The following is a 7,909-nucleotide window of genomic DNA, read 5'->3' as shown; positions in this document are numbered from 1 at the left end:
AATTCATAGGGTTGCAATGTATGATATATATGTATAGTACATTAAAGTATAAATTTCATATATATATATATATATATGCCTAACCTACTTAAAAGAAGTTTAAATATATCTGAATCTATTCAATAATTTCTAAAAACATATTCATTATATACATCATTAAAATGTACATTGAAAGTTATATAAAATACTTATCAGTCCAAACTGAAAGGTGTTTAATTCGATTTACATTCTCATTGCTATAGTATTGTATGTGTGAACTCATCTGAAATAATCTGAAATTTTCAGTGATAGAATAAAAAGCCTTGAGTTTACAGTTAAACAAATACATTGAAACAGAGGTGCAGCTAGATCACTCTTCAAAAGATACTAGCCATTTCTGTAAGTTCATATGAGCAAGGTGACAGGAGCTTCGAAGACTCTGTTTCCACATGGTCATGCACCTCCTGCCCTGGCTCTTTCAATCTTTCTGCCCCCTCTTCCACAATGGTCCCTGAGCCCTGGATAGGTGAAGTTTAATGTAAGAGACCAGTCCAAGACCCACACTCTGCAGACTCTTACTCTCTGTGCTTTTGCCATTTGTGGCCCTTTGTGTTCATTGTCCTCTTTTGCATGAGGGAGCTTCATTAATGAGAGTTGAGAGATGCATAAATGTTCTCTCTACTATTATTTTCTGTGAGACTTAGATAAAGAGGTTCCATTGTAGATGAATATACTGTGGAAATTGGCAGCAGGTCCCAATCTTAGCCTAAGAACTATTGGGCATCTAATTACTGCTGGGTGAGAAAGAGATGATTTTGTTTAAGGGAGTGACTCTAGAGAGGCTGCCTAAACCGCAATGGATGAACTTGCACTGAGGGACATATGGGGACACTGACTTGACTCAATAGGCCTTAACATAAGTGTCAGAATGCATGAAATCCAGTGGAGGAGCTATGAGAGAGTGCCCATGGGGAAGGAGTTGTCTATGAAATGCACACAAATTCAATAACAGTGTGCAACAACAATCAAAAAGATAACAGAATTACCCAAGTGTGGAAGCAAGAAAAGTAGGCAGGGGGAAGAGACAGGCTCATGAACAAAGAAGAGATTTCTAACAGGATAGGCAAGGGGCTTTTAAGAACAGTGATAATGGAATGGTAGAAATGGCTCAGTGGTTAAGAGCATTGACTGCTCTTACAGAGGACCCAGGTTCAATTCCCAAGACCCACATGGTGGTTGACAACCATCTGTAACTCCAATTCCAAGGGATCCAATGCCTTCTTCTAACCTCTGTGGGCATTTTATAATATGGGTACATTTACACACATGAAGACAATACACAGCAATAATAATAATAATAATTTTTTTTTATAATAATAATAAATAAAATCAAAAGAAAAGCTATTTTAAGAAAAGAATTGTGATAAGTACCTTTAACCTTAAAGCTATTAAGCTAGTGTGACAAAAATGTGTTCTATCAGTTGAAATTTTACTTACCAGTTAAATTTTGAGGGAAAGGGAAATAATTGGTAGAATATCAAGATGGTGACATGTAGGCAATATGTATAGACAATGAGATAAATTATACATGCAAAAATAATCTAAACAATAGTTTTAGATGAGATAAGTAAAAGAAACACAAGTACCTCTTTTCTACAAGAATTCCAGCATTACTATGGCAATGCATAGCATACTGCCTATTTGTGTTAGCATGCCTTTCTTTCTCCTGTTCTAAATTGTTTGATGTTCAGGTCAATTGAATTCGACTCTCATTGGACAAATTGCTCTGAAGTGCATGGTAATTGTGCTTGGGCTCGGGATTATTGGACCATGAAAGATGGTCTCATGTCTGTTTAGAAAAGCCAAGGAAGTCTCGTTAGATGAACATTTTGTTGGAACTGAAAAATGAGTTTGACTCTATCAGGTGGACAAGGAAAAGGAAAAAGAATCTGAAAAGGGGATTATCAGACAAAGCCTTGACACAAGAAAGAAACAGATATGAAAGTAGCTAGTTCATGTTGTGGCTTGGACTTCAGAGGTAGATTGAGGGGACTAACTGCTGACATAGGAAATATATGAAGATATGCTTGAATGTTAGGAGCATGATTTAAATTAAAATTTATTTACTATTTTTATTTTTTCATTAATGAATTTTTCTGATTTTCGTACAAAACAGTTGATGACATTTAGATCCTCCACTATCTGCACATCTCTCATTGACGCTCACCCAATTTAATGTACTACCAAAGGTCTCATCTCTGACAAACACTCCCAGTAGCCATCAATTGCCAAAGGTTCCTTAGATTGGGTTAGATTTCTTAACTACTTCTTCATGTCTATGTTGGAATTTTGTCTGGTTAACTTGGATAGAACTTATGAATATAGTACCCATAGCTGCAAGTTCATTTGAATAACTGAAAAGAGCTCTGGAAGACTGTTTCTTAGTGGTGATCCAACACCTCTGGCTTTTGCAATATTTCCACCTCTTCTGCAATGATCCCTAAGCCTTTAGAGACAGAGGTTTAAAATAAGTGTTCTATTAAGGGATAAGCATTCTGCAGCCTCTTGTTCTCTGCACATTGGTTGACTGCGGGTTTCTGCCTTAATTACCATGAGCTGTATTAGGGACCTTCTCTGGTGAAAGTTGATAGATGCATTCATCCTATGTGTAGCGATTTCATTGAAGATGTGTCATTTGGGGGTAAGTGTCTCACAGATACATAGTCTCTACATTTGATCAGTTCTGGAACTCTGTAGTAGTCTATATCTGTTATTAAAAGAAGTTCCTCTGATAAAGGGAGAGAGGTACACTTGTCTGTAAATATTAGGATGCAAATTTAGAATAAAAAAATTACATTAGTCTAGGATCATGACCTCTCCAGACGTGTATTTGGCCATATTTACAGTATCACACATGAGTTACCTACATCCCATTGAATGAGCTTTAATTCCAATTAGACATTTGTTGATTAACCCCCAAGAAAAAAGTGCCACTACTTCACCAATAGCGACAGTTTGTTGGACCAGTTATTGTTTATTCGTTGTTGTTTATTAGACTTTACAGTTGTATAGAAACATTGATTAGTTTTTTTCACTTGTAAAATTGTATTGTACCCTCTGATACTGTGAGATTCAGTTTCCAGGTCAGTTTCAGCTCTGTTGCTCCAAGTCCTGCATCAGAAATGTGGCCTGTCTTCAGCAATAGGTTTTTACCTTCAAGTTCTGGGAGGCAATCATGGGCTGTGTCAATAGCCTATGTCATTTTTTGAGTCTCTTGGACTACCCTGACCAACAATTCAAAGGGAAGTTTCTCCTGCCTGTCATTGGGTTTTGTGTTATATAGCTGAAGGCTATATACATACAATTGCTCACTTATTGTATGTGTATTTTTTCAGTAGGATTTGAAACTAATACATTTCCCTAGAGTTTTTCATACCATCTAAGCATTATTTAACTCTCCTCTCACTTCCCCCACACAACCCTTGCTACTCCCTCCTCAATTAAGTATCCCTGTTTTCTCCATTTCCCCTATACCTGTCTCTTACTATCTCCCTCTCTTGAGCTTCCTTTCCCCCTTTATCCCAATGGTTCTTTACATGTTCCTGGCTTTTGTGATTATATCAGGATACTCACATCTATGGATTTTGTGGGCAACTGAGAATTACAGACAATATCTTGGTTTCCAGCTGATGCTGTTTAGCCTACTAATTACATCATGATGCCTCTGAGGGCTAATAATTAGATGGGTTATTAGCAGGTGATAGAAACTCAAATGGCAAGGTTCCAGTTGGAAAGAGTGGGTCTTTGGGACTGTATTCTTGGGGATTTTATCTTTTCCCAAGCTCCAGTCACTCTCTCTCTCTCTCTCTCTCTCTCTCTCTCTCTCCCTCCCCCCTCTCTCTCTCCCCCCTACCTTCCATGAGCCAAGGACCATCCAGTATCTGCCACAACATGCCTTATCTCAAGTCAAAGATAAAGGAGTCTTTCAACCACAGATTGAAGCTTCACGAACACGGAAAAAACAAAGCATGCAAACCTTTACTCTTTTAAAAATAAATAATTTATTGAGAATTTCATACATGCATATAAGGTATTTTGATCAAATCGATGCCCACGCGCTCCTCTCCAACTCCTCCCATATCTCCTTATCACTGTTTTCTGATAACTTCATGTACTCTTTCTTCTTCTTTGATTTATTTTTTATGGGGCTTTTGGCTACTCTAACACTACCCCCTCTGAAGAGGTAACCCTAAAATCTTTTAAGGATTCAATAAAAGCTCCCAAATATTTTTGACATTTATGGCCTTTGGAATGGGGTATGTTGCTAAGAAGCCCAAAGACATTGTGAGTTTTATCCAAGAAACTAGCTACTTTTCTTTGGGGTCCTTTTGCCCTAAATGCCTAGCCAATTCCTACCTCCTATTCTTATTACACCATCCTCTGAAACCTTTATTTTTTTAGCTTGTTTTTGATACATTAAAAACTAACAAAGTGACTATTTTTTTTCATGTATGAGTGATAGAGAGACTAAGAGTCTAAGAAATGCAACTAGAGAATACTTTTTGAACATGTCTCCTCTGCCAAGGACTCATAAAATAAGGGAAGAAACAGGAATGTAGAAAGAAAATCTATCAAGACTAGAAATACAATCAACAGAATGAGAAGCTTCACCGAGTTCAATAAGATGAGCCTGGGCTGTTTCTCAGATGTGCAACACTGAGACACCAGTATGTAGGGGAAAAGTAACAGCAGTAAGGTGCTGATATTTGAAGGAGCTGCTGTGATAATAAGAAAAGCACAATTAATTCACACATCAACATAACACGTGAACTTTTGATTTCACTATGTTGTTTTCTGAGAGCGGTTTGACTTCAGCAGAAAGAGAAAATGCAAACAGGAAAGAGAAGACAGGAGTGAAAAGAAATTGAATGTATGGGGAAAGAGGAAGATATCTAAGTAAATGTGTTTAAGAAGACTGAAGCCGATAAATCACAGTAATACACGTCATAGATGCGATCCTAGGAGTTAAAGAAGGGGTCATGAAATTGGGGAGGGCTGCATGGAAAAGTTGGCAGAGAAAGTGATATAAATACAGTAGTAATATTTTATTCTACTCAGGAGTAAAGAAAGATGAAATAATGAAATTTTCAGGTAAATGAATGAAACTAGAAACTGTTACACTAAATAAAGTAACATAGACCCAGAAAAACAGATAATGTACATTCCCTAGTTTGTAAAACTTAGCACCAGATCCTTATATATGAATATTATCCTGATGGAACTGAAAAAGCCCAGAAAATGGAAAGGAAGCACAGTAAAGGGAAGGAAAGATCCTGAGAGAGGGAGATAGTAGGCAAAGATATTACCAAGGGGAAAATGTGGGTATTTAACTGGGAAGGGAGGAGGGAAAGATTTACAAGTAGCCATGGGGTAAAGGAAAGAAGGAGCTCAGGAAAGGGGAATAGGTGTTACCAAGGGGGAAATAGGGAATATGGGATACTTCAACTATGGAGGGAAGAGGTAAAGTTAGAGAGGGAGAGAGAGAGGAAAGATGAATAAAGCTTAGGTGGTGTGAAAGAACAGAGGGAAATTAACTAGCTCAGACCTACTGAATAATACACATAAAATATCTGAACATAGTGCATGTGTATACTTGAAGGCTATATAACAAAAACACAGTGCCAGACTGGAGAAACCCCCCTTCAAGTTGTTGATAGGGGTAGCCTAAGAAAGTCCAAAAATAACACATGCTATTGTCACAGACCTTGATTATTTCCCAGAACTTCAAGGTAAGATCTATTGCTGAAGACAAGGTATACCTCAGACACAGAACTTGGAGCAATGGAGCTGGAATTGACCTGGAAGTCTTCTGCCTGAAGACTGGGTCTCAGTCTGGAGCATACTGTGCAAGCTGCTAAGAAGAAATTTAATCAATGATATAACCCCAGCTTTAAAGCCACAACAATGAGCAGCAAAACAAACTATAGCAGTGCAGTAGTGACACTTTTATCTAGGGCGTAGTCAACAGCTATCTAATTGGACTTAAAGTCCTCTCAATAGGAAGAAACTCATATGGCACTGTAAACATGGTTGAATACAAGTGACTGGATAGGTCATGTGTCCTAGAGAAAGCCCTGTATCGGTCATATCCCTGAATAAAAGTACTAACAGTTGAAATTCACAGAAACAAAATGTTAAAATAATGAGACAATTTCACCATAAGTGTTGAAATGTACTGATTATTTTTAAATAAAATGACATAGGAAAGGACATATGTGTGAGAGAGCATAATTAGATAGCTGCAAGTTCAGAATGGGCTTGTCTTCATTAAGGGCTTGACTTTTAATGAAAAATGAAAGGAAAGGAAATCTTTTAAAGATGAAGAGGCCAAGAATTATCCACTTGAGGAGTGGTAAAATTTTAAAATAGGATTATTAGCACAAACCTAGAATTGATTATCATAATTTTGAAATGGCAGAAATACATGAAATTATACACTGTGTTCCAGAAGTTTCCAGAAGATGAGTATAAGATTAGAAAATACATATGGTATAACTAGTCCACAATAGTTTTGAAAAAAGCAGGATTTCAGAAAAAATAAAGTTTTAGGAAATAAAATACTTGCAAACAGTAATTACAGAGAAGCTAATGGATAGTACAAAATAAAAGGTTAATAGTATGAGCGGGAGCTAAAGTGTGTTGTGGGCAAACTTTCTCTGTATATTTGAAGGTTCAAGGGCAAGAAATCTAGTGTAGGTCCTTATATTATTTACCTAATATTTGGCAGTAACAAACCTAGATAACAAGTTGTTAATATTTTATAAATAATACTACATTCACATACAGTTTTTACAAAAACCCAAAGCATGGTAATTTCCTATATGATTCAGTGCCTGGCACAGATGTTCCACGGGCCTTGATCTCTTCTGCCAAGCACTAGCTCCAGCCCATGATGAGAGAATCTTGATACACCTTTGAATATCCAAGCCCTCATGCTGACATTCAATTACATCCTTCATAAACCACACATGGGTTTCCTGTGGAAGACAGAGCTTCGTAAATGGCCCACGTAGTCCTGCAGCAAGGACATGGTCATGCAGGGTGGGAAGTCCAGCATTCTCTAACTTAGCACACATTAAGTAAAGACAGCGGAACACTACAGTAGAGTGTTTTACTTGGTTCTACAAATTCCTTCATCCGCTAGGTGACATGTACCTGGAGAGAAGATTAGATCTACGCTTGAGATCTTTGTTCCTCTGTCCAGTGAGTACATGGGGAGGATTGGGACTAAGATCATTACTGATTCAAAATGGAAATGCTGAGAAAATTCTGCAAATAAGACAATTGTGAAAGGAATGTTTGCTGTGATTTTGAATTTATTCTGTATTAGTGAAATGACAAAACAACAATTATATTAGGTTATACCAGTGAAGACTTGCATGAGGCTCCCAACTTCCTGGATTTCATATCCACAAGATGCAAGAATAGTGGTTGAGTGTAGAAAAGACAAGTGAGGAAAGAGCCAATGGAGGAGAAATGAGGAAAATGCAACACTGAGAAGAAGTACGGGTGAGCAGGAAAAGAAACAGCGTAATAGCAGAGACTTGTATGCAGAAGAAATTTAGATGGAAAGACATGAGCTCTTAGTGAGAGGCTGGGAGAGAGAAGCTGGATATAACTTGAATTCTTAGAAAATAACAATTCCTTTTTCTCCATTGATAGAGAGGAAATTCAGTCTAGGTTTAAACAGTAAAGTAAGTAAAAGGGATGAAACAGTTGTGAGCAGAGCCCTGCAAACACACTGTTGAAAAAGCCAGACTCCTTTAGACTCCTTTCATATATATCAGCAGCATAAGCACAAACGTTAGTGTCTGAAGAAATGTGAGATGGCAATATGCAACATAATTTTAATTCATTTGATAAACCACCT

Source organism: Nannospalax galili, unplaced genomic scaffold (assembly GCF_000622305.1).
Source record: "Nannospalax galili isolate Female #2095 unplaced genomic scaffold, S.galili_v1.0 scaffold903, whole genome shotgun sequence".
Taxonomy (NCBI): domain Eukaryota; kingdom Metazoa; phylum Chordata; class Mammalia; order Rodentia; family Spalacidae; genus Nannospalax; species Nannospalax galili.
The sequence above is the reverse complement of the archived record's forward strand: the minus strand, read 5'-3'. Positions refer to the sequence as shown.